The sequence below is a fragment of the Cetorhinus maximus genome, chromosome 2 (genome assembly GCF_964194155.1).
Source record: "Cetorhinus maximus chromosome 2, sCetMax3.hap1.1, whole genome shotgun sequence".
Lineage (NCBI taxonomy): Eukaryota > Metazoa > Chordata > Chondrichthyes > Lamniformes > Cetorhinidae > Cetorhinus > Cetorhinus maximus.
In genome coordinates this window covers 76,309,786-76,335,244 of record NC_135880.1, presented here as the reverse complement: position 1 = coordinate 76,335,244, position 25,459 = coordinate 76,309,786, and the positions used below count along the sequence as shown (strand labels likewise).

Below are 25,459 nucleotides of genomic sequence, written 5' to 3'. Positions count from 1 at the left end.
GCTACTTCATGCTCTCGTCCGGACCTGGAAAAATTTATTAATTTTGCTTCCAATTTCCACCCCTCCATCATTTTCACATGGTCCATCTCTGACACTTCCCTTCCCTTCCTTGACCTCTCTGTTTCAATTTCTGGTGATAGACTGTCCACCAATATCCATTACAAGCCTACCGACTCCCACAGCTACCTCGACTACAACTCCTCACACCCCGCTTCCTGTAAGGACTCCATCCCATTCTCTCAGTTCCTTTGCCTCCGTCGCATCTGTTCTGATGATGCCACTTTCAAAAACAGTTCCTCTAACATGTCCTCCTTCTTCCTTAACTGAGGTTTTCCACCCACGGTGGTTGACAGGGCCCTCAACTGTGTCTGGCCCATCTCCCGCGCATCCGCCCTCACACCTTCTTCTCCCTCCCAGAAACATGATAGGGTCCCCCTTGTCCTCACTTATCACCCCACTTATCACCCCACTAGCCTCCGCATTCAAAGGATCATCCTCCGCCATTTCCGCCAACTCCAGCATGATGCCATCACCAAACACATCTTCCCTTCACCCCCGCCCCGGCGGCATTCTGCAGGGATCGTTCCCTCCGGGACACCCTGGTCCACTCCTCCATCACCCCCCTACACCTCAACCCCCTCCCACGGCACCTTCCCATGCAACCGCAGAAGGTGCAACACCTGCCCCTTCCCCTCTCCTCACCGTCCAAGGGCCCAAACACTCCTTTCAAGTGAAGCAGCATTTCACTTGCACTTTCCTCAACTTAGTCTACTGCATTCGTTGCTCCCAATGCGGTTTCCTCTACATTGGAGAGACCAAACGCAGACTGGGTGACCGCTTTGCAGAACACCTTCAGTCTGTCCGCAAGCATTACCCAGACCTCCCTGTCGCTTGCCATTTCAACACTCCACCCTGCTCTCATGCCCACATGTCCGTCCTTGGCTTGCTGCATTGTTCCAGTGAAGCTCAATGCAAACTGGAGGAACAGCACCTCATCTTCCGACTAGGCACTTTACAGCCTTCCGGACTGAATATTGAGTTCAACAATTTTAGATCATGAACTCTCTCCTTCATCCCCACCTATTTCCGATTTTCCCCCTCCTTTTTTTTCCCAATAATTTGTATAGATTTTTCTTTTCCCACCTATTTCCATTATTTTTAAATGTATTTCCATCCATTGTTTTATCTCTACCTTTTAGCCTTTTTCGATCCCTTCCCCCCACCCCACCCCCACTAGGGCTAGCTATACCTTGCTCGTCCTGCTTTCTACCCTTAATTAGCACATTCCTTCAGATAGTATTACCACCATCAACACCTCTTACCCTTTTGTCTGTTTCATCTTTTGGTTATCTCCACCTATCACTGGCCCTCTATCCAGCTCTTCTTGTCCCACCCCCCCCCCCTCCCCTTAACCCAACTTATATTTCACCTCTTTTCTATTTTTACTTAGTTCTGTCGAAGGGTCATTCGGACTCGAAACGTTAACTGTGTTCCTCTCCGCAGATGCTGCCTGACCTGCTGAGTTTTTCCAGGTATTTTTGTTTTTGTTTTGGATTTCCAGCATCTGCAGTTTTTTGCTTTTATCTTGGGAAATCAGAGGCTGGAAAGAAAGATCAGTGGCTAGATTGGGAGAAGGTCAGAAGCCGGTTCAGGGGAAGTGGCTGTGATTGGAGTGGGCGTGAGCAGTGGAAATTCACATTCTTTAAATGTGGGATCAGAGCACTTTACTCCTCCTGGCTCTACATTCAGGTAAGTATATTTCAAAAGTGTATTTTGTTAGTAAGAAGCGGCATGGTTTTCCTTCGTGCAGCTTGCTGCCTCAAACCAGATCAATCTTGCAGTGGGGGCCTTGAGTGCTAGACACCTTATTTGTATGTGCAAAAGGCCTAATGCCTGTTTGAGACAGGGCGTAGCTAGACAATGTCTCACTTAGCATGAAGGCAAAGCTTTCCATGTTGCGGACTTGGTAGGCTGTTTGGCCTCTGAAAAACGGGTGCTACGTAACTGAACAGAGCAATTGATTATGAATACCTAGACAATTGTCTGCTGAGAACATACTCCCTTGAAGGAAAGGCCATATAATAAAGTGACTAACTGCTCATGGTACTTCACAAGTAAACTGTACTTCATGTAAATTCAAAAAAGCCTTTTCTAACAGGAAAACAGAAATGCACCTGAACTCCTGGCAGGCCTACTATCTTGGCACTAAGCCAGATAGAAGAGTTGCATCTGAATGTTCCCTACCACCTGCAGCCTGAAAACACAACCCATGGTGCTTAGGTACATTGGATAGATTCATGTCTGTGCTTGTACTTATCCTTAAATGATCTCAGAAGTTGATAGACGGCCCTTTGAAAGGAGTGCTGTGCAAAAAAATGTACATTCTTTATGCCCTTGGCAGGAATGAGGATAGGCCAAATATGATGTGCAACATTCTTTTTATGTGATTACATTTGCTCTGCAAAAATAATGTATTGGTTCATGATTATTTTGGGTAATAATATGTGAAGAAGCTTTATTTTTCTGAAATGGTGGAAACCTTTTATTAATGCAACTCAATGTTTCAGATTTTTCTTAACCTTAAAGCAGTGCACAGCAAATAGTCACTTTAAAATTTGTTAATTCTGTACGTATTCCTAAATGGCAAGCTGCTAAATGGCAAAATTTGAATAAAATAAAGCATCTATTCAGGGACTGATTAATTCCACATTTTAATGCAAAAGCCAGCGGACTACTGCTTTAAAACCACAAAACTTATGATATGAAGCAGTACATGTTGTTTAGTACTGCTCGTGAACTAGAGCCACAATTTGCTAAATCATCTATTTGAAGGAGATGAACTTAACTGCAAAGAAACCTTAGTGACTTTTTTTCTGTTCATTGATGCTAATGGAAAAAGCTGGCATTATTATGATGCTAGAAACTCATTTGTGTTCCCATTTTTAGGCACATTGAATCAAGTAGTAGCAACAGATCCATTTATACAAATTCCCGAATATAAAATGAATGTGAAATGGCTAAACCCCAGGCCATCTGTAGCAAGCTCCTAATATCCTAACAGTAAAAGGCATGGGGATTCTTTTTGCCAGTTTTTTGTGTAATATTAAAGGAGCAGTATAAGCTAACGCACACCTTACGGAATGATTACATTGTTGCTAAGGTTATGGAAAAATATGGACCTGTCATCCTGTGGTGAGTGGGGTGGGTGGGGATGTCCCCCCCCCAGTATATCCTGTCACCATTTAGGTGAAAGACTTGTCAGAACCCCCAGGTTGCGTTGTTTCTCTGAAGATTCTGCTGGTTTCCGGCTGAATTATGTGTGAGACTCCTGGGGTAGAATCTTTGGCTTGGCGTGTGGGGGCGGGGCCCGCTTGCCGAGGCGTAAAATGATGTTGGGTGACGCCATTCAGATTTTGGCTGCCCGCCCACCGAACTGTCAGAGACCGATTAAGGCCATTTAACTATCAATTAAACCATTGACCTGAGCTGCCCGTCCAACCTTAAGGTTGATTGGCAGGCGAAGAGCCCAGGCAGCCTTTGCATTCTTCACGGAACCTCATCCATGGGCGGGATGAGGTTTCATGAATGTTTTTAAAGTGTTGGAAACATTTTTATTAACACTTAATGGATATGTCCCAGCTCATGTGACAGTTTCACATGAGGGGACATGTTCTTAAAATTTTTTTCTCCCTTTATTCAATTTTTTATAAGTGAAACTAATCTCCCTGAGGCACCTCTGTGTCTCAGGGAGATTGCTGCGCTCTGCCGCGCGCATGCATGAAAGAGCACACTCCTGACTCAGGGGCCACCCCCCGCCTACACAGGGAGCGCTCAGTGCTTCGAGCCCTCCCGTGCCCACTCCAAAGGAAAGAAAATTCTCCCCCTGGAGAAACCCAGCAGAATTTCAGGTCGAATGTCCTTTATACCTATAACGTAAATATCTTTTCTAGTTCAATTATTATTTAGCATTGCTGTGGAAGTAAGGTGATAATGCCACAGCACCAGTTTGGAAAGCATAAAGTCTTACCTATTACTTTGCATTACAATTAAATAAGCCATTGGTATTCAAAGTCAAATGAAGGCTACTGTGCTCTGAAATGCGAGTGTCCTGGCTCTGTCATCAGGAACTGCAGTGGAAGGGCTGTCTGTTACAGTGGATATTAACCCTGACCTCAAATCCTGGGGATGAGGTGCCCATCCTGATGAAGTTTTGGAAAACTGGAGCGGGTACTGTAACGCACTGCTCTAATGTGGAGGGCCAGAGGCCCTGGAATAGCAATAAACTTAAATATTATTTTCAGTTTTCCGTCAGGGATCCAAATTGATTGGTATTAACCCCCCCGTTCCCTCCATTTTATACAGGAGAGGCTCAGGCAGTGTGGAAATGAAAAACTGCAAAACACGACCCAGCCCATAGCATATGTGTCTGCCACCAATTTTACAGCGGTGGGTTGTGTGGCACTTTTGTGCACTGCTGTGGAGAGGCATGACAGTATTATAATAATTAAATCAGGCACCCACAGTTCAGCCGGGAGCCTGATCAATGGCATGCAACTGACTTAGTCATCCGTTGTTACACCTGGCTGAAACATATCAAGCTCCGTTGGGCCTCGCTCTCTTCTGCTAAAACTGCCCTGACTCCAGAAACATCCCAGATGGTAAAGATAACCCCCAAGTTCCTTTTCCCCACTACCAGCTACCTCATTAACCCCTCTGTCTTTCCCTTTGACCCTCATTGTCAGCACTAATGCAAGGAACATATGGGCCTGAATATTGCCGTCAGTGTGTGGGGGTGGGCCCGACACGCCGACATGCAAAATGATGCGAGATGACATTGGGCGTGCGTCCTGACGTCATTGTGCACAGCGCACGCTCGCCAAACCGTCAAAGGCCTGTTAAGGCCATTAGGGAAGTAATTCAGATAATTAACAGCGCTGCCTATCCAACCTTAAGGTTGGCAGGCAGATGAAGAGCCGAAGTGGCCTTCGCATTTTTCAGGAAACTCATCCATGGGTGGGATGAGGTTTCCTGAATGTTTTATAAAATTATTAATTTTTGCATGATTCATAAACATGTCCCAGCTCATGTGACACTGTCACATGAGGGGACATGTCTAAATATTTTTTAACTTCATTATTTATAAACTTTTATTATGTACTTAATCTCCCTGAGGCATGATTTCTGCGCTCTTTTGTACGCATGCGCGAAAGAGCACAGGCCCCGACTCTCCCTCCTCTCCCCGCTCGCACAGGTAGCACTGTGCACTACCGGCTGTGCGTCACGTTGGACGGGCCTTAATTGGCCTACCCATGTAAAATGGCGGCGCAGAGCTGATTGTGGGCAGTGATCGGCTCTGTGCCCACCGCCGCCCAACACAGGTAAGTTTTTGTCCATGGATTTCACTTTGTTAATAAGATAGAGATCGTCCATTCTGCTTCTCTGCCACCCCACTACCTTCCCCTTGCTTATCAAGCCAAATCTCCCCCTATCCTAGTCATGAACTCTCTAGGTTTTCCTCGTTTTCCCACATGCCCTTTCCAAGTTCATCTTGTACAGTGAAGCTGACCACCCAACCTTTCTCTTCTGACCACATCTGCAGCAAGTGTTGGTTGCTGGAGGAACTCCGGCTCAGAATTGATGAGCTGGAGTCCGAGCTCCGGACGCTGCGGCACATCCGGGAGGGGGAGAGTTACCTGGATGCTTTGTTTCAGGAGGCGATCACACCCGGTAGATTAATTACCTCAAGTTCGGTCAGTGGTCAGGGGCAGCAGGGTGTGACTGCAAGTGAGGCAGGTAGAAGGATCCTGTGTTCAGGAACAGAGGAGCCTCAGCTCTTGACCTTGTCCAACAGGTATGAGGTACTTGCTCCCTGTGTGGATGAGGAACAGGGCTGTAGGGAGGATGAGCCAGCTGACCACGGCACCGTGGCACAGGAGGCCATTCAAGAGGTGGGAGCAAAAAGACAAGTGGTAGTTGTAGGGGATTCTATAATTAGGGAATTGATAGCATCCTTTGTAAGCAGGATTGAGAGTCCCGCATGGTATGTTGCCTGCCCGGTGCCAGGGTGAGGGACATCTCTGACCGGCTTGAAAGGATATTGGGGAGGGATGGGGAGGATCCAGTTGTTGTGGTCCACGTCGGGACAAATAACATAGGTAAGACTAGGAAAGAGGACCTGTTTGGGGATTATCAGGAACTAGGAACTAAATTAAAGAATAGGTCCTCAAGGGTTATAATCTCCAGATTACTACCTGAGCCACATGCAAATTGGCATAAGGACGCGAGAATAAGAGAAGTAAACATGTGGCTAAAGGAGTGGTGCGGGAAAGAGGGGTTCCATTTCGTGGGGCACTGGCATCAGTATTGGAACAGGAGGGATCCGTACCGTTGGGACAGTCTCCACCTGAACCGATCTGAACCGTTATTCTAGCAAAAAGGGTAAATAGGGTGGTCAACAGGACGTTAAACTAGAAAGTGGTGGAGGAGGGAGGGGTAAAACACCAAGATGTATGACTTATGGGAAACAAAGCAGGAGGTTAGCATGTGGGGGGGTGGATTCAACTTCATGGAAAATTATGAAAAAACTGAAAAGAAAGGAGAGCCCAGGAGAGACTATTAAAGTCTCCAGAATACCAAATAGGACAGAGTGTTTGGAAAGGGCTAGGAATCTAACTTCAAGCACATCAGATAAAGGGACGACAATAAGAAAGGGGATGGGAAATACAGGACTGAAGGTGTTGTATCTGAATGCACGCAGTATACGAAATAAGGTAAATGAGCTTGTGGCGCAGATTGAAATTGGCAGGTATGATGTGGTGGGCATTACGGAGACATGGCTGCAAAGGGATCAGGACTGGGAGCTAAATATCCAAGGATATACATCCTATTGAAAAGATAGGCAGGTTGGCTGAGGGGGTGGGGTTGCTTTGTTAGTAAGAAATTAAATTAAATCGATAGCAAGGAATGACGTAGGGTCAGATGATGTAAAATCTGTGTGGGTAGAGTTGAGGAACTGCAACGGTAAAAACATAATGGGAGTTATGTACAGGCCTCCGAACAGTAGTCAGGATGTGGGGCACAAGATACACCAGGAGATAGAAAAGGCATGTAAGGCAAGGTTACAGTGATCATAGGGGATTTCAATATGCAGGTAGACTGGGAAAATCAGGTTGGTAGTGGATCCCAAGAAAAGGAATTTGTGGAATGTCTACGAGATGTCTTTTTGGAGCAGCTTGTGGTGGAGCCCACTAGGGAACAGGCAATTCTAGATTTAGTGATGTGTAATGAGGCAGATTTGATAAGGGAGCTTAAGGTGAAGGAACCCTTAGGAGGAAGTGACCATAATATAGAATTTACCCTGCAATTTGAGAGGAAAAAGCTGGAATCAGATGTAACAGTATTACAGTTGAATAAAGGCAACTACAGAGGCATGAGGGAGGAGCTGGCCATAATTGACTGGGAGAATAGCCTAGCAGGAAAGACAGTGGAAAGCAATGGCAGGAGTTTCTGGGAGTAATTTGGGAGACACAGCAAAAATTTATCCCTAGGAAGAAGCATACTAAAGGGAGGATGAGGCAACCATGGCTGACAAGGGAAGTCAGGGACAGCATAAAAGCTAAAGAGAAAGCATACAATGTGGCGAAGAGCAGTGGGAAAACAGGGGATTGGGAAGCCAACAAAGACCAACAGAGGACAACTAAAAAAGAAATAAGGAGGGAGAGGATTAAATATGAGGTAAACTAGCCAGTAATATAAAAGAAGATTACAAGAGTTTTTTTAAAATATATAAAGGGTAAGAGAGAGGGAAAAGTGGACATTGGGCCGCTGGAAAATGACGTTGGATAAGTAGTAGTGGGGAACAAAGAAATGGCGGAGGAACTGAATAGGTACTTTGCGTCAGTCTTCACGGTGGAAGACACGAGTAACGTCCCCAAAGTTCAAGAGAGTCAGGGGGCAGAGGTGAGTATGGTGGCCATTACCAAGGAGAAGGTGCTAGGAAAACTGAAAGGTCTGAAGGTGGACAAATCACCTGGACCAGATGGATTACACCCCAGAGTTCTGAAGGAGATAGCTGAAGAGATAGTGGAGGCGTTAGTGGTGATCTTTCAGGAATCACTGGAGTCAGGGAGGGTCCCAGAGGACTGGAAAATCGTTAATGTAACCCCCCTGTTTAAGAAGGGAGTGAGGCAAAAGACGGGAAATTACAGGCCGATTAGCCTGACCTCGGTCGTTGGTAAGATTTTAGAGTCCATTATTAAGGATGAGATTTCAGAATACTTGGAAGTGCATGGTAAAATAGGGCAAAGTCAGCATGGTTTCATCAAGGGGAAGTCATGCCTGACAAATCTGTTAGAATTCTTTGAGGAGGTAATGAGTAGGTTATACACTGGAGAGCCAATGGATGTTATCTACTTGGACTTCCAGAAGGCCTTTGACAAGGTGCCGCACAGGAGGCTGCTCAGTAAGATAAGAGCCCATGGTTTTAGAGGCAAGGTACTAGCATGGATAGAAGATTGGCTGTCTGGCAGAAGGCAGAGAGTGGGGATAAGGGGGTCCTTCTCAGGATGGCGGCCGGTGACTAGTGGAGTTCCGCAGGGGTCAGTGTTGGGACCACAACTTTTCACTTTATACATTAATGATCTAGATGAAGGAACTGAGGGCATCCTGGCTAAGTTTGCAGATGGCTCTGGCTCAATCTGGAGGACCCCTCCCCAAGCCCGCAGGGGGGCTGCCAGGGTACCTAAAAACATAAAATACCAGTGGAGGCACAAAGTCAACGGATGCCAATCCTGGCCTCCTCATGACTGTCCTAGCCAGGTGCTTCAACTGTTTTCAGCCTCATCTGCACTCCCCCTGTATATTGGAGCCTTGACCAATCCAAGTTCACCTGCCTGGTTTGAATTTGAACACAAGCTTCCCTGTTGCATTCTGTATGGCGACATCTCCACCAGTCAAGAGTCCACTTGCCAACCAATCAGCACTGTCTTCTCATGCAGTATAAATTGTTGTTTCCTTTACTGTTAGTATTCCTGTGAACTGTCCTGATGAGTGCAAGACAAAACTTTAACAGTATGTCTTTTTTTTTCAGTGATAACTGAAGTTCTGTACTACCAAAATTCTATACTCTAAAATTATTGAACCTCTCTGCAATTTCCTTAAATTCATTCCTCTACATTCTTCCCACTAGTTGGTGGCCTATAGACTACACCAAGCAATGTAATTGCATCTTTTTTGTTCCTTATCTCTGGCCAAATAGATTCTGTCATTGACCCCTCTGGGACATCCTCTCTCTCCAACGTTGCAATGTTCTCCTTAATCAATACTGCCATCCCTACCCCTTTCCTTCCTTTTCTATCTTTCCTGAGCACCTTGTATCCAGGAATATTTAATACCCAGTCCTACCCTTCTGAGCGAAGTCTGTTATAGCCATAACATCATATATCCACCTGACAATCTGCTTCTGTAACTCACTAATCTTGGACTGTAAACACTGGCTGTTCACCCCCCAACCCCAGAGTGCTCTGCAGCTGCTTAGTGACATCCTTGACCCTGGTACCAGGGAGGCAACCTTACTGTTACTTGCCATTTCAGTTCACCGTCTTGTTTTCATGCCCGCTTTTCTATTCTCAACCTGCTACGATATTCCAGTGAAGTCCAACACGAGCTGGAGTAGCAACTCCTCATCTTCCCATTAGGCACTTTACAGCCTTCTGGACTCAACATTGAGTTCAACAATGAACTCTTCAGACCATGAACTCTGTCCTCCATTTAAATTTATTTTCCCCCAGTGCCAGTCTGTTTATCTTGTTCTCATGCTTTTGTTTTAAGACAGTGTTGACCTCTCCGCTATTAACACATTATGCTAATTTGCTTTCAGATGGAGCTGACCTTAATTTTGATATTAACACCTACTCTGGGCCAAAGCTTTCATCTTTAATACTATCACTACCACTCCCTTTGTCTTGTGTTCCAGGACATCTTTTGCCATTTAATCGCTTCTGCCCTCCAACCTATCCCTGACTTTCTATTTTGCTTGACCTGCCCCATCCCCCCGCCCAGCTTTTCAACAGCATAAAACCCATCACATTTCTACCTCTCCAGTTCCGAAGAAAGGTCATATTGGACTTTAAATGTCAACTCTGTTTCTCTCTCCACAGATGCTGCTGAGTTTTTCCAGCATTTTCTGTTTTTATTACAGGCAATTTACCATCCTGAATTCATGTCTGCAGCCACAGAAATGCCTAATACCCTATCCTGTTGAATCTCCTATTACTATTGCTCTTCCAGTTTTATATGTGTCCCCCATCCCCCAGCTCCTGTACAGCTGAGCCACCTGTGATGCCATGGACTTGGCTCTGGCTACACTCCCCAGATGACCCATCACTCTCATCAATATTCAAAACTGAACACTGGTTGGAGAGTGAGACACGCTCAGGGGACTCCTGCACTACCTGCTTGTTTCTTCTTGACAGGCTGGAGGCCACCCAATCCCTCTCCATTCATACTTTTAAGCTACAGGGTGAGCACATCTATAAACATGCTACCCACAAAGCTCTCGACCCCACAGACGCACTGCAGTGATGCCAGTTGCTGTACAAGCTTTGAAACACAGAACTTGAGCTGCCACAACTGACATTTCCTGCACATGTGGTTATCCAGAACATAGGAAGTGTCCTGGAGATCCCACATAGCACAGGATGTGCACTGTGGAGGTTCGAGCAGACCTGCCATTCCTCTACATATTAGATAATAAATCTTGTTCCTACTAATAAACCTTATTACTAATAAACCTTCTAGGACTAATAATAAACCTCACTAATATGAACATACAAATTAGGAGTAGGCCATTCAGCCCTTCGAGCCTGTTCAACTATTCAAAAAATCATGGCTGATCTGATTGTGGCCTAAACTACATTTTCCTGCCTACCCTGATAACTTTTGACTCCCTTGTTAGTCAAGAACCTTCTACCTTAAAAATATTCAGTGACCCTGCCTCCACTGCTCTCTGGGGAAGGGAGTTCCAAAGATTTGCGACCCTCAGAAAAAAATTCTACTAATAAATTGCTGAAAAATATTAGCAACCCTTACTACTTAAAAATAAAAAGACACATGAGCTACTCCCTTCCCTTCTGTTACATCACTTAAATATAGGGAAGCTAACTGAATGCCATGATCTTCATCTCCCAGTTGTCTAGTTTCAATCCTGAAGGTAAAGCAGCTGCAATACTCACCAGCCAATCAACTCACGGCTTTACTTTGATGTCACTGTTTGATTTTTTTTCTCTCCTTTTTTTTCCTAAACTCCACAATGATCCTGACCTGCTTCATACTCCTCCCGGTCTCTAACCTGTTTTCCACTCCTTCCGATCTCTTCACAATGATCCCAACTTGCTTCACACTCCTCCGGTCTCTTCCCACTTCTCCCGGTCTCTTCACAATGATACTGACCTTCTTCCCACTCCTCCCGATCTCTTCACAATGATCCTGAGAGGAAGTAGACAGTCCACTGATGGCAACCAAATCAGGCAAAGCAGCAAGAGTCAATGGGATTTACCCAGAATTCCTGAAGAACTTTGAATCATAGAGAAGGAAATGGCTAGCAAAGCTGTTTACCAACAGCTACAGCCCAAGCACCGTACCAAAATCTGGTGCCAATCCAAGATGGTGGCTGTTGCCAAGCCGGGGCAGCCCACTCAGTGACACAGGCAGCTACCGCCCATTATCCTGTATTTAGTAACATATAAGGTCCTGGAACACCTCCTGCTAAATGTACTGAATCCCACCGTGGAAGCAGAAATGCCCGCCCCCTCCACCCCAAACAGGCAGGTTTTCGCACAGGCTGCAACTGCTCTGAGCAGGTCCTGACACTGACCTCCCATATTGAGGCCAGTTTCCAGAAAGGTCTGAAGAAAGGATCTGCCCTTGTTGACTTATCCTGTGCCTATGATCAGGATGGCACACAGATATGCTGCTGAACACCTCCACAATCATCTGCTACTCGAAAACCCTACAAACTAATCCGCATCCAACAGCTCCGTAAGCACCTTGGAGATCAGATTAGCTGCCCACGCATAACCAGTAACAGGCTTCCACAGGGATCAGCCCTCACACCAACTCATTTCCACATATATACCAGTGACCTCCCTCCCACAGAGTCACAGCTCATCACATATGCTGATGACTTTGCCTTGGCTTTCCAGGCTAAAGAACTTCAGGACGTTGAGAAAACATTCACTGAAGGTCTATGTTCTCTGGAAGCCTACTTCAAAAAATGGAGACTTTGAACCAAACACTGAAAAACTCAAAGGTGATGGAAGAACTTCAAGTCCAGTTCTGTGGCTGAACACCCAATGCATTATACGTTGGCCTTTTCTTCATGTTGTTCTTTTGCCAATCACCTTAAACCAGTGTCCACTAGTTCTCGAACCCTCTGCTAATGGGAACGGTTTCTCCCTCCTCCTCTCTAGTCTGGTCTAGACCTTTTGTGATGTTGAACATCTCTATCAAATCCTCTCTTTTCTGTAATGAGAACAGCCCTAGCTTCTCCAATCCATTCTTGTAACTGAAGTCCTTCAGCCCTGGAACCATAGCCATCAATCTTTTCTGCACCATCTCTGAAGTCTTCACATCCTTCCTAAAGGGTGGTGCGTAGAATTGGACACATTGCATCGGCCTCAACTGGAATAATGTTTTAAAAAGGGTTAATATAACGTGCTTGCTTTTGTACTCTGTGGCCTGAATTTCACGCTTGTCGGGCGCACGTGATTGGTGGGCCTGGAAACAGCCGTGGTGTCTGCAGCGTCAGAACCACATGATTTCATGCTGGCTGACCAATTAAGGGCAACGCGCCCGGACATTGGTGCCGGCTGGGGGAGTTTGGCGGGCGCTGGGTGGCATGGTGACCCAGAGAGGGGTATAAAACGAGCCCAGGTAGTTCCGTGAAGGCTGCCAGGAGTTCGGGAGGAGCCTGTCGATGAGAGACTGGAAAATCTGGCATAAGTGATGGCCTCAGCACCCGTTGGGCACGCCAGGCGGGATGTCAATGCCAGTGGGCACTCTGCCCCACAATCCTCAGACGACTGCCTGTGCACCCTAGTGGAGGCAGTGGGTGCCGGGTGTGAAATACTCATGACGCGTGATGGCAAGAGAAGGACACCCTAGGAGAGGAAGAAGGCCTGGATGGGTGTGGCTGCCCAGGTGAGTGGGCATGATGTGGTGTGCTGCACCTGGATCCAAGTGTTGGGAACGGTTTAGTGACCTGTGCTTCATAAGGATGATTATCGCTTTAGCATGGAACTGAGTATAGATGTGTTGGAGAGTGGCCGTAAGTCGCAGCGCTCGGGTGAGATGCATAGTGCCAAATGGCACATATCCCTGCACCTTCCAAGGGCGGGAAATGTTGCCACTCAGCTTGTGTATATGGAAGGGTGAGGAGTGCCAATGTGATGGGCACCTCAATCGGGCTCTCCTGGAGGGTGGGTTGTAAGGCTGGAATGGTGTTGCAGATAGATGATGTTCTAATGAATGCACTTGTGTCCGTACAGGAGAAAAGAAGCCATAACGCGCTGGAGCACGCACAAACAGGTGGTGGGATGCCCAACATCCTGATCCTCTCCGGGTTTGAGATGGATGAACTGGATATGGAATCTGAGCGAGGAGCAAGGTCCACAGGCCTTGGAGAGGCAGGGGTCTTGGAGGACGGTGAGAGTCCAGTGGGCAGATGAAAGACTGGGGGAGTGTACAAGAAAGGTAGAGTCGTGGGACCTCCAATGAGAAATTCAAATCCAGAGTACCCATTGTTTGTCCAATCATAGTGCCTCAGTGAGGCAGTTCTCTGTTGTGACAAGCAACCATCGTGCTGGCACAGACACTTTGTCATGATGTTCCTAACTGACATATTCTGCTCCTCCCTCAGAAGCGTCACCTTCATGACACGTCACTGACCCCGAGAATCCCCCCTTGACACCCGAGGAGGAATCGCCGAGCGATGTACCCGTGTCACATCCACTCTCTGCACCAAGCACCAGTGCAGATATAGGCACGTTGGAGGGCAATAGCACATTAGCTCAGTTTGTAGTGCACTGTGGCGAGGGCACATCACACTTGCATGAGGAGCTGGCGAAGGCAGAGAGTGTCCAGGGTGCTGGCAGTTGGAGGACTGCTGGAGACCAGTCTGAGACTGAGGCAGCTGACGAGCCTCTGGGGTTGTCCAACAGGTAGCAGATGCTGGACGTCCAGCAGAAAGTGCGGGAAGATCTGGCGGATATACCTGGGCGTCTGCGTGCCATGGTCTCCATCATGGAGGAGTCCATGCAGAGCATGAGCACTACGTTGACCCTGAGCTCCAAGCGCACTACCTACTCCATTGTGAGTGGTGACTCTCATGGAGAGGCAGCTCCAGGAACAGAATCGGGTTCCTGGGGTTGCACTTGGACCTGCAAGATCTCACACAGGCAATGAGCTCAGGTGGTCACTGCCAGTGTGAGAGATGGATGAGGCACCTAGTCACTTAGCTAGGTGCCCATCCATCACTGGTGAGCAGAGATGTCCATACATACTTCAGGCTGGCTGGCGAGCTGCCTGTTGTCTCTGTGGGCTCCTCTCAGGGCGCTTCGGATGAGGGCAGCAGCCCCTCTGCCAGTGCCCATGGCACTTTGTGAGGCCATGACGGAGGAGTGCCCAGTTGGTTGCACCCTCCCAGGTGGTGCCTGCTCAGGCTCCACTCGCCAAAGGATGCCCACCAAGGTAATCGGCCGACACGACAGCAGAGTCAGCATTCCGCCTCCAATGCGCTGCCAGCGAGTGGGAGGGCCCAAGACGTAGTGCTCACAAGCTTACATTTGAGGCACCGTGAGCACAGGATGGGTGACGTTTCATTAGTGCTACGTATTGTTTTTGTGTGACTCTGGCAACCATATTATGTTTTGTTCCTTGTTTGCAAATCTGGTGAAGATTAAAATCTAGATTTTATTTCAATGCCCTGAGTGTCCTTCATGTTTTCCACGGATGCAGGCCTCATCAGTGCTTTGATAGACGGCAGGAGCAGCAAACTTTATGACAGAGGTTGTGAGGTGACATTGGGGTCATGGCAATGCCGTCTCAGGAATGTGTGGTAAGGAGGCGGTGCCCTTGCAGTGAGATGGAAGCCAAGCTTTGGCAGCTTTGCTGAAGGTGCCTTGAATTGAGCCTCCCTGGTGTCCCTGCCTCCCTGAAGATTCATCAAACCTGCCTCCTCGTCCTCAGCCTGTGCCTGCCCAGGCCCATCATCAGGTCCATCTGTAGAGTCACTGAAGCGTGTGGAGCTGTCTCGTAATTATCCTCAAGTGGGTCACCCCTTACCAGTGCCGGATTGTGCAGAGTGCAGCAGACAGAAGTAGACAATGACTATAAGTGACACGTGCTCTTGAGGATATTGCAGGAACCCCCGGAACATTCCAGGCAGCAGAACCTTATCTTCAGTCTCCGTTTGTCCTCTCAGCCACCGCCCTTGTGGAGCCATGACTCCGATCGTACCTCCCTTCCGCCCCTGTCCTTGGGCACTGGAGTGGCGTCATGAGCCACCTTTTCAACAGATACCCTTTGTCACCCAGCAACCAACCATTCAGCCGAGCTGGAGCTACAAACAACCTTGGCATCTGGGAATGCTGCAGGACGTATGCAGGGATGTGTGACGATGCAGGCGTGCATCCTGACGTCATTGTGCGCTTGGCAGCGTGCCCGCCAACAACTAATCATCCGCTTAAGGCAATTAAAACGGCAGCTGAATGGATGTTGCCTGTGAAGTTTTTCAGTCAGCGCACGGGCAGGCGGCCATCCTGTTATTTTTACTTTTCTCATCCATAAAAGGGGGCAGGAGCATTGGCTGTGTGAATTGTTAGGAGTTCAGATTAGACTTTGCTGTTGCTTTATTGTTGAGATTTCAGATCTTTCCCTCTTTTTTTTCCCCTGAAGTAAGTATTTGCTTTGTTAGCCTTGTTCTGAAGACTCTTGTCAGCTCTGTTGGAGCATTTCTGCCCAGTGCAGCCTTCAGTGCACGGGGCAGTGCCACCTGCATTTCAGCAGATGGGGATTGTGCACTCCACTTGCGACACCTCCTCTGAGGAAGAAGAGAGGGGCAGCAAGGAGAGGAGGACAGCTGTCCGCAGGCAGTGTCGCAAGGAAGGATCTGTGGGAGGAGAGGCGCAGGCACAGGGGGTGCAGGGCCAGCAAGGCGGACGGGATCACAGCAGACGCCACAATCCTGCTGCCAGAGTGTACAGGCAGCAATCCAGCTACCTCAACATGTCCAAGGTCCAGTGCCACAGGAGGCTCTGCCTCTCTAGGGACACCGTGACACCATATGTCAGATGATTGGTCACGAAATCACCTCTAACTGTGTGGATGGGTACCCAATGCCAGAGGCTCTGAAGGTCACAGTAGCCCTCAATGTTTATTGAGGGGTCACTGGGTGATCTGTGTGGAGTGTCCCAATCAACTGTCTACAGTTGTCAGGCTCGTCACTGATGCTCTGATCAGACAAGTCCTCACATTCATTCATTACCAGACAGACCAAACTAGCCAGGCTGAGCGAGCCAGAGGCTTCACAGCTATTGCTGGGTTCCCCCGTATCTAGGATGCCATAGACTGCACTCATGTGCCCATCAAGGTGCCAGCGGGTCAGCCGGGTGCCTTTGTGAATAGTAACGGTTACCACTCTATGTACATGCAGATAGTATGTGACCACAAGACCCAGATTCTGCAAGTCTGTGCCAGGTACCCTGCAGCTCCTTCACCCTCCCCCCCCCCCCCCCCCCTTTTTAATCTGGTCATTGGATGAGAAAAGTGAGAAAACAGGATGGCCGCCTGCCCGTGCGCTGACCGAAAAACTTCACGGGCAACATCCAGTCAGCTGCCGTTTTAATTGCCTTAAGTGGCTGATTAGTTGTCGGTGGGCACACTGCCAAGCGCGCAATGACGTCGGGATGCACGCCTGCATCATCACACATGATTTACCGTTTTTCCAGGTTGGCCACGCGCCTGAAACTAACACATGAAATTCTGGCCCATGCCTCTATTTATGAAGCTCAGGATCCCATATGTCTTTTTAAAATATTTCTCAACCTGCCTTGCCACCTTCAATGATTTGTGCACATGTACCCCACCCCGGTCTCTCTTTTCTTGCATCCCTTTCACAATTATATTCTTTATATCGCCTGTCCTCGTTGTTCCTACCAAGGTGTATCGCTTCACTTTTGTCTGAATTAAATTTCATCTGCCGTAAATAATAGACATTAATAAATCCAGTAGGGAAGGTGGGAGAAACTTCAGGCTGAATTTTTCTGAGGAGCTGGATGTCCCACTGCTAGGTTGAAAGTGGGAGTCAACCCCGCTCTGCGGGCAATGGGGCCTTGGGGTGATATTTTTGCCGGAGGCAGCCAATTAACGGGCCACCGCTGGGGCTGCCATCCATTTAAGGATGGTGACTCGTCCCCAGAGTTGTCACTCCTCAGCATCGCCACCACTAGTGGTAGCCATTGCTGAGGTTGCAGCTGCAGAATGAGGGTGCCTGAATGGTTTATTTAAGTGTCTTTGGAGAGGCCAGGGCCAGGCATAAAGGCCCCAGTGATCAGGGATGATAGCTGTTACAGTGGTGGTGTCTTGGGTGCTAGGTGGTCATTGTCCCCCTTCTATACCATGGAGTGCCCATGAAGGAGGCTCCTCCCCCCATCTTCGGCTATTAATTGGCTATTAAGTGGTTCAGTTGGCCTCCCTGGTGGGCAATTGCGCTGCTAAGGCTCCTACGGCTGGCAATATGCCATGGTGGCGGGTAGATGTCAGGCTCCCCTCTTGATGCCTGCCCCCAACATACTGCCAGTTATAGAGTCAGAGTCTTGGGGTCTACAGCACAGAAAAAGGCCCTTTGGCCCATAGAGTCTGCGCCGGCCAAGCAAGTACCTAACTAGTCTAATCCCATTTTCCAGCACTAGGCCCATAGCCTTGTATGCCAAGGCATCGCAAGTGCACATCCAAACACTTCAATGTTATGAGGGTTTCTGCCTCTATCACCCTTTCAGGCAGTGAGTTCCAGATTCCGATCACCCTCTGGGTGAAAAAATTCTTCATCACATCCCCTCTAAACCTCCTGCCCCTTACCATAAATATATGCCCCCTGGTTATTGATCCCTCCACCAAGGGGATAAGTTCCTTCCTGTCTACCCTATCTATGCCCCTCATAATTTTATACATCTCAATCATGTTCCCCCTCAATCTCCTCTGCTCCAGGGAAAATAACCCCAGTCTATCCAATCTCTACTCATAACTAAAACTCTCCAGCCCAGGCAAAATCCTGGTAAATCTCCTCTGCCCCTCTCTAGTGCAATCACATCCTTCCTATAATGCGGATTCCAGAACTGCACGCAATACTCTAGCTGTGGCCTAACCAGCGTTTTACACAGTTCCAGCATAACCTCCCTGCTTTTATATTCTATGCCTCGGCTAATAAAGGCAAGTATCCCATGTGTCTTCTTAACCACCTTATCTACCTGTCCTGGTAGCTTAAGGGACCGGTGGACATGCACACCAAGGTCCCTCTGATCCTCGGTACTTCCCAGGGTCCTATCATTCATCGTGTATTCCCGTGCCTTGTTTGTCCTGCCTCAGTGCATCACCTCACACTTATCCGGATTAAATTCCATTTGCCACTGATCAGCCCGTCTATATCCTCCTGTAAACTAAGGATATCCTCCTCACTTTTTACCACCCCACCAATTTTCATGTCATCCGTGAACTTATTGATCAACCCTCCTACATTCAAGTCTAAATCGTTTATATATAACACCATCAGCAAGGGACCCAACACCGATCCCTGTGGAACCCAACTGGACACAGGCATCCAGTCACAAAAACACTCCTTGACCATCTCCCTCTACCTCCCAACCTACCTCCACTAGAACAGGGAAATTCTGCCCTTCTTTACCCAGAGAGTGGTGAGAATCTACAACTCATCACTACATGGGGTAGCTGAGGCAAACAGCATAGATGCATTTAAGGGGATGTTACGTAAACGCACGAGGGATAAAGGAATGGAAGGATATGTTGAGTTGGTTAGCTGTAGTGGGGCGGAAGGGGGCTTGCATGGAGCATAAATGGTCTGTTACAGTGCTGCACATTCTATGTAACCCCTCCCCCCATAGTCTTGGCCCTCTCTGTCCGGCCTGACAGCATCTCTCCCCAAGTTTCTTATTTACTTTGAGTTCTCTTGTACTTGGATGCCATAGCTGTGTGTAAGCTCTTGATGCCCAGACTTGTATAAATCTAGGATAAAAACAAAATACTGTGGATGCTGGAAATCTGAAACAAAAACAAAAATTGCTGGAAAAACTCAGCAGGCCTGAGAGCATCTGTAGAGAGAAAGACAGAGTTAACGTTTTGAGTCCATATGACTTCTTCAGAACTAAAAGAGAAGTAAAAATGTGGTGAAATATATACTGTTTAAGGGGGTGGGGCAGATGAAGCTGGATAGAAGATCAGTGATAGGTGGAGGCAAAGGAGAGATTGCAAAAGATGTCATAAACAAAAGGTTGAAGGGCTGTTGATGGTGGTGATACTGGCTAAAGGAGGTGCTAATGGTGACATTAAGAGTGGAAAGCAGGATGAGCAAGTGACAGATGGCCCGAGTGAGGATGGGATTGGGGGAGGGGATGTTGTAGAAGAAAAGATCAAAATAGGCTAAAAGGTGGGGATAAAACAATGAATGGAAATAAATAAATAAAAAATAAAAGAAATAGGTGGGAAAAAATATATATATATAAAAATTAAAAAATAAATATTTGAAAAAAGGAGATCAAGAAGGGGTGAGGATGGAGGAGAGAGTTCATGATCTGAAGTTGTTGAACTCAGTGTCAAGTCCGGAAGGCTGTAAAGTGCCTAATTGGAAGTTGAGGTGTTGTTCCTCCAGTTTGCATTGAGTTTCACTGGAACATTGCAGCAGGCCAAAGACAGACATGTGGGCATGAGAGCAGGGTGGAGTGTTGAAATGGCAAGTGACAGATAGGTCTGGGTCATGATTGCGGACAGACCAAATGTGTTCCGCAAAGCGGTCACCCAGTCTGCGTTTGGTCTCTCCATTGTAGTGGAGACCACATTGGGAGCAGCGAATGTAGTAGACTAAATTGAGGGAAGTGCAAGTGAAGTGCTGCTTCACCTGAAATGAATGTTTGGGCCTTGGACGATGAGATGGGGGGGAAGTAAAGAGGCAGGTGTTGCACCTTCTGCGATTGCATGGGAAGGTGTCGTGGGAGGGGGTTGAGGTGTAGGGGCTGATGGAGGAGTGGACCAGGGTTTCCCGGAGGGAACGGTCCCTCCGGAATGCCAACAGGGGGTTGTGAAGGGAAGATGTGTTTGGTGGTGGCATCATGCTGGAGTTGGCGGAAATGGTGGAGGATGACCCTTTGAATGTGGAGGCTGGTGGGGTGAAAAGTGAGGACAAGGGACCACCAGGATGGTCTGAGGGCTCTCTGCTTCTTCCTTGAACAGAGCCCCGAATAATCCCCACCCCCCACCACTCTCCTCTGTCTGGCTGAACTTGTTCTCTCACTGAACAATTTCTCCTTAAACTCATCTCACTTCCTCCAAACAAAAGGTGTGGCTATGGGTACCCACATGGGCCCCAGTTATGCCTGTTTCTTTATGGAGCATGTGGAACATTCCTTGTTCCAGTCTTACTTAGGCCCCCTTCCAGAACTCTTTCTCCGGTGCATTGATGACTGTTTTGGTGCCGCTTCATGCTCTCATCTGGACCTGGAAAAATTTATTAATTTTGCTTCCAATTTCCACCCCCCCATCACTTTCAGATGGTTCATCACTGACACTTCCCTTCCCTTCCTTGACCTTTCTGTCTCAATTTCTGGTGATAGACTGTCCACCAATATTCATTACAAGCCTACCAACTCCTACAGCTACCTCGACTACAACTCCTCACACCCTGGTTCCTGTAAGGACTCCATCCCATTCTCTCAGTTCCTTCGCCTCTGCCGCTTCTGTTCCGATGATGCCACTTTCCAAAACGGCGCTTCTGACATGTCTTCCTTCTTCCTTAACCGAGGTTTCCCACCCATGGCGGTTGACAGGGCCCTCAACCGTGTCCGACCCATCTCCCGCACCTCTGCCCACACACCTTCCTCCCCCTCCCAGAACCATGATAGTCCCCCTTGTCTTCACTTTTCATCCCACCAGCCTCTGCATTCAAAGGATTATCCTCCGCCATTTCCGCCAACTCCAGCATGATGCCACCGCCAAACACACCTTCCCTTCACCCCCGCCGTCGGCATTCTGTAGGGACCGTTCCCTCCAGGATACCCTGGTCCACTCCTCCATCACCCCTACACCTCAACCCCCTCCCAAGGCATCTTCCCATGCAATTGCAGAAGGTGCAATTACCCCTTTACTTCCCTCCCTTCACCATCCAAGGGCCCAAACACTCCTTTCAAGTGAAGCAGCACTTCACTTGCACCTACCTCAATTTGGTCTACTGCATTCACTGCTCCCAGTGTGGTCTCCTCTACATTGGAGAGACCAAACGCAGACTGGGTGACCACTTTTCGGAATACCTTCGGTCTGTCCGCTAGCATGACTCAGACCTCCCTGTCGCTTGCCAATACAACACTCCACCCTGCTCTCATGCTCACATGTCCGTCCTTGGCCTGCTGCAATGTTCCAGTGAAGCTCAATACAAACTGGAGGAAAAGTACCTCATCTTCCGATTAGGCATTTTACAGCCTTCCGGACTTAACATTGAGTTCAACAACTTCAGATCATTAACTCCATCCTCACCCCTTTTTGATCCCCTTTTTTCAAATATTTATTTTTTAATTTTTATATATATATATTTTTCCCACCTATTTCTTTTATATTTATTTATTTATTTATTTATTTCCATTCATTGTTTTATTCCCACCTTTTAGCCTATTTTGATCTTTTCTCCCACACCATCCCCTCCCCTAATCCCACCCTCACTCGGGCCATCTGTCACTTGCTCATTCGGCTTTCCACTCTTAATGTCACCATTAGCATCTCCTTTAGCCAGTATCACCACCATCAACACCCATTCAACCTTTTGTTTATGACATCTTTTGCAATCTCTCCTTTGCCTCCACCTATCACTGATCTTCTATCCAGCTTCATCTGCCCCACCCCCCTTAAACAGTATATATTTCACCACATTTTTACTTCTCTTTTAGTTCTGAAGAAGTCATACGGACTCAAAACGCTAACTCTGTCTTTCTCTCTACAGATGCTCTCAGACCTGCTGAGTTTTTCCAGCAATTTTTGTTTTTGTTGTGGAAACGTAGCTTGCTTTTTCTATCAATATTGGGTGCAGCTTTGAATACTGTTTTATAAATCCAACTGTTCATGATGTTGCTTTTTGTTTTTTAAAAATTGGTCTTTCCTTTCCATGGAAACTACACACGCCTAAATTGCGCAACAGTAATAAATGAATAAATGCACTGTTGTCTTTTCAGTCATGTCGTAAAGCTGGCTTTAAATTTGAAGTATACTTTGATATTCCTGAATAAACCAGACAGATTGGGTTAAAAATGACTACAAATTATATCAAATGATGTTACTGAAGCCGAGATCTCTGTTGCTGTAACATCCTTTTCAACATGGAATGGCTTTTATTGCAGCTGTACTGTTCCCCTTTATTGTACTCTCCCTGTACTGCATGTAACAAAATGCCAACACGCTACATCTTTTTACTTCCTTAGTGCTCCCTTGATATCATCCAGGCCTGGAGTAAATTTTAGGATTGCATCAGTGAAGTTTGCTGCAGAAAACTGGCTGGGCTGCTGTAACTATATTCTGGAATGAATCCTTATGGAACAGTAATGTACCTTTTCTCATCTCGAGATTAACTACTGTACTGAGATAAGTGTTGCATGCTTAATTTTTCAATGTGAAAACAATATAATTCAGCTAACATTTTATTTAAACAGGAAGTTGCTATTATGTAATTCTTTTGCAGATGTTGCATCTTTTCCATGTGTTATGTTGGCACAGTGCCAGTTGTTTAGGCAAACGCCCTTACAACAAAGTGCAACTGGAGTGTAAAGTCCTTCACAATGAGTACAGGAGGTCCTTTTTATATATTTCAATAGATGTGATGTGCTATTCCTCAAAGAAACTTTTAAGTACACTATTACTAAATTTTAGGCCTATTGAATTAATTCCATTCGTGATGCATTCCACAAGTTTTGGATGCACATTATGAGAAGACTTGATTTCTTTTTTATATGAAGTGGCATAACAGTGTCACCAAGGTAACTGAGGAGGGGTGTTTTATGAATTTGACCATTGTTTTTAAAAGTGTAAAAATACTCGAAGGCTTTGTACTTGGTGCCAGAGGACAAGCACCTGGGTTTTTTTGTAGCCTAATGCTTACTCCAACTACCAGCTTAAATATAAAATAAAAACAAAAGCTGCTGGATAAACTCAGCAAGTCTGACAGCATCTGTGGAGAGAGAAACAGAGTTAACGTTTTGAGTCTGTATGACCCTTCTTTCCCTACAGACTCGAAACGTTAACTCTGTTTCTCTCTCCACAGATGCTGTCAGACCTGCTGAGTTTTTCCAGCATTTTCTGTTTTTATTTCAGATTTCCAGCATCCGCAGTATTTTGCTTTTATCAGCTTAAATGTCATGTTGTGTATCGACCTCTTTCCTGTTGTAAAGGACTGTTTTAACTAACAGAGTTGCTGGTAATTGCATAAAATATTGGCTAGCAATACTTCAGTGATAGTGTCTGTAGATGTAACTCACAAAATAAAGTGTAAAATGCTTAATGCACTACTTGAAACCACAGAACAATGGGTATATCATGAGTTGTTCTCAGTTTATGACACCTTTTTTGATGTTTTCCATTTGGCTTGAAACACTGTCCCTTCATAGAATCCTATTCCAGATTTTAATTTATTTTTGCACAAGTGTTTCCTACAACTCTGAATGTTCAGACAGTGCAAAGCTTCAAAGCCCAAAGAATGGGTGGAATTTTCTGGCCCTGATACCGGGCATCTTCATGGGCGGGACGGGGACACTTGGAGAGCTGTTAAAAGTCAATGGCTCTCCAAATTTTCTCGTCTCACTGTGATGATGTCCACCGCGGCCGGAAAATCCTGGCCAATGTATCTTGCATCTCTAGTTGTGTGTGTTGTAACAGCCACTTTTGCAGTTATCAAACTGTATCCAGTAAATGTTTTATATATATCTGCTCTTTTCAGTCATGTAAAAGAGATTACATTTATCTTTTTGCTATTATTTTGACATTTGCTTAAGAAAACAATACAGTTTGTCTTTTTCTCTTGTTTTTTTTTGCAAGGTCTGGCAAAGTTTTGACCTGGTGTCATTCATGTCACCTCGAGACTGCTGAAGACCAGCTCCAAGGATGGAAGCGTTCCTTTGGTAAGAAATTTAAGTATGAGGTTAACATTATTGTAGCTGTCACCTTTAGGAGGCATTGATTTACTCAAAGCGATGTGTTACATCGCTGCCAAACAAGGCATGGCTCCAAAGTTAACAAACCTTGTCCTAGACACCCGTGCAGGGAACCACAGACTACAAATAAATGCATTTTAAAAATCCTTGCTGTCCTGGGTCCTATTTACTGATCTATTTCAGTTAGTGGTCAAGTTCGCTTTTTTGACCCAATCTAGTTGGCCAACAAATTATCCGTTCAGCTGAGGCTTCAGTTAACTTAGTATTATTGACTTTGACCTTGGATAAAAAAATTACATCAGATGGACAGCTGCATTCTTACTTATGCTTCTTGTCCTCCTGGTTCAGAAATTCAGAAGTCCCCTCTCAGGATAATTTCAATAACAACAACATTGAGGATATTGTGGTAACGACACCTTGATTTCTGAAGTGGGGGGGGGGTGAATCTCCATGGAGATTCTCCACTTGTCAGTCATCGACATTGGTGAAGGAACCACCAAAATGCCTGACAAGACAAAGTAGATTTTGCTTGTGCCATTTTCCCAAGCTCGTCCACCATTATTATAGCGATGAGCGGGAGAGCACCCATAGAAATTCATCTCTGGTGTCTTCAGCAAGCACTTTACAGAGGCAGAAGGAAGAAAAAATGCCTGCTGAACCAAGCAAAAAGCATATTAGGACAAGTGACCAAATGATGTCTGGTTTTTTATTGACACAATTTTTTATAACTGTCTTTTTACACATGCTTCAGATTCCCCCAGAAGTTTGTTCACTTTTGGGGCAGAGTAGAGAGAATTTACTTTTGCATCTGTTAAATGGCTTTTAGTTGGTTTTATTTTTGGTGAACTTAATGCTAAGATTATTAAAAACTCATTTTGTACAGATATTTAGAACCTGCACAACAATGGTACCCACTTGTGTTCTTCATGTGTTTTGACACAAAGGGTCACAGCTAGTTCAGTAAAACTCTGACTGTTCTATATGTGAAATGT

At 46.4% G+C, this 25,459-nt stretch overlaps 1 long non-coding RNA gene across 5 annotated transcripts in view; it reads left to right on the top strand.

Annotated features, from left to right (window-relative positions):
* LOC144695323 (uncharacterized) overlaps positions 1–25,459 on the top strand; it is a 53,258-nt gene that overhangs the window by 10,619 nt on the left and 17,180 nt on the right. For all 5 annotated transcript variants that reach the window (XR_013579937.1, XR_013579936.1, XR_013579929.1 and 2 more), the window contains exons 3-4: positions 22,746–22,862; positions 24,352–24,434. This is a non-coding gene — a long non-coding RNA (uncharacterized LOC144695323). The remainder of the gene's footprint in view (positions 1–22,745; positions 22,863–24,351; positions 24,435–25,459) is intronic.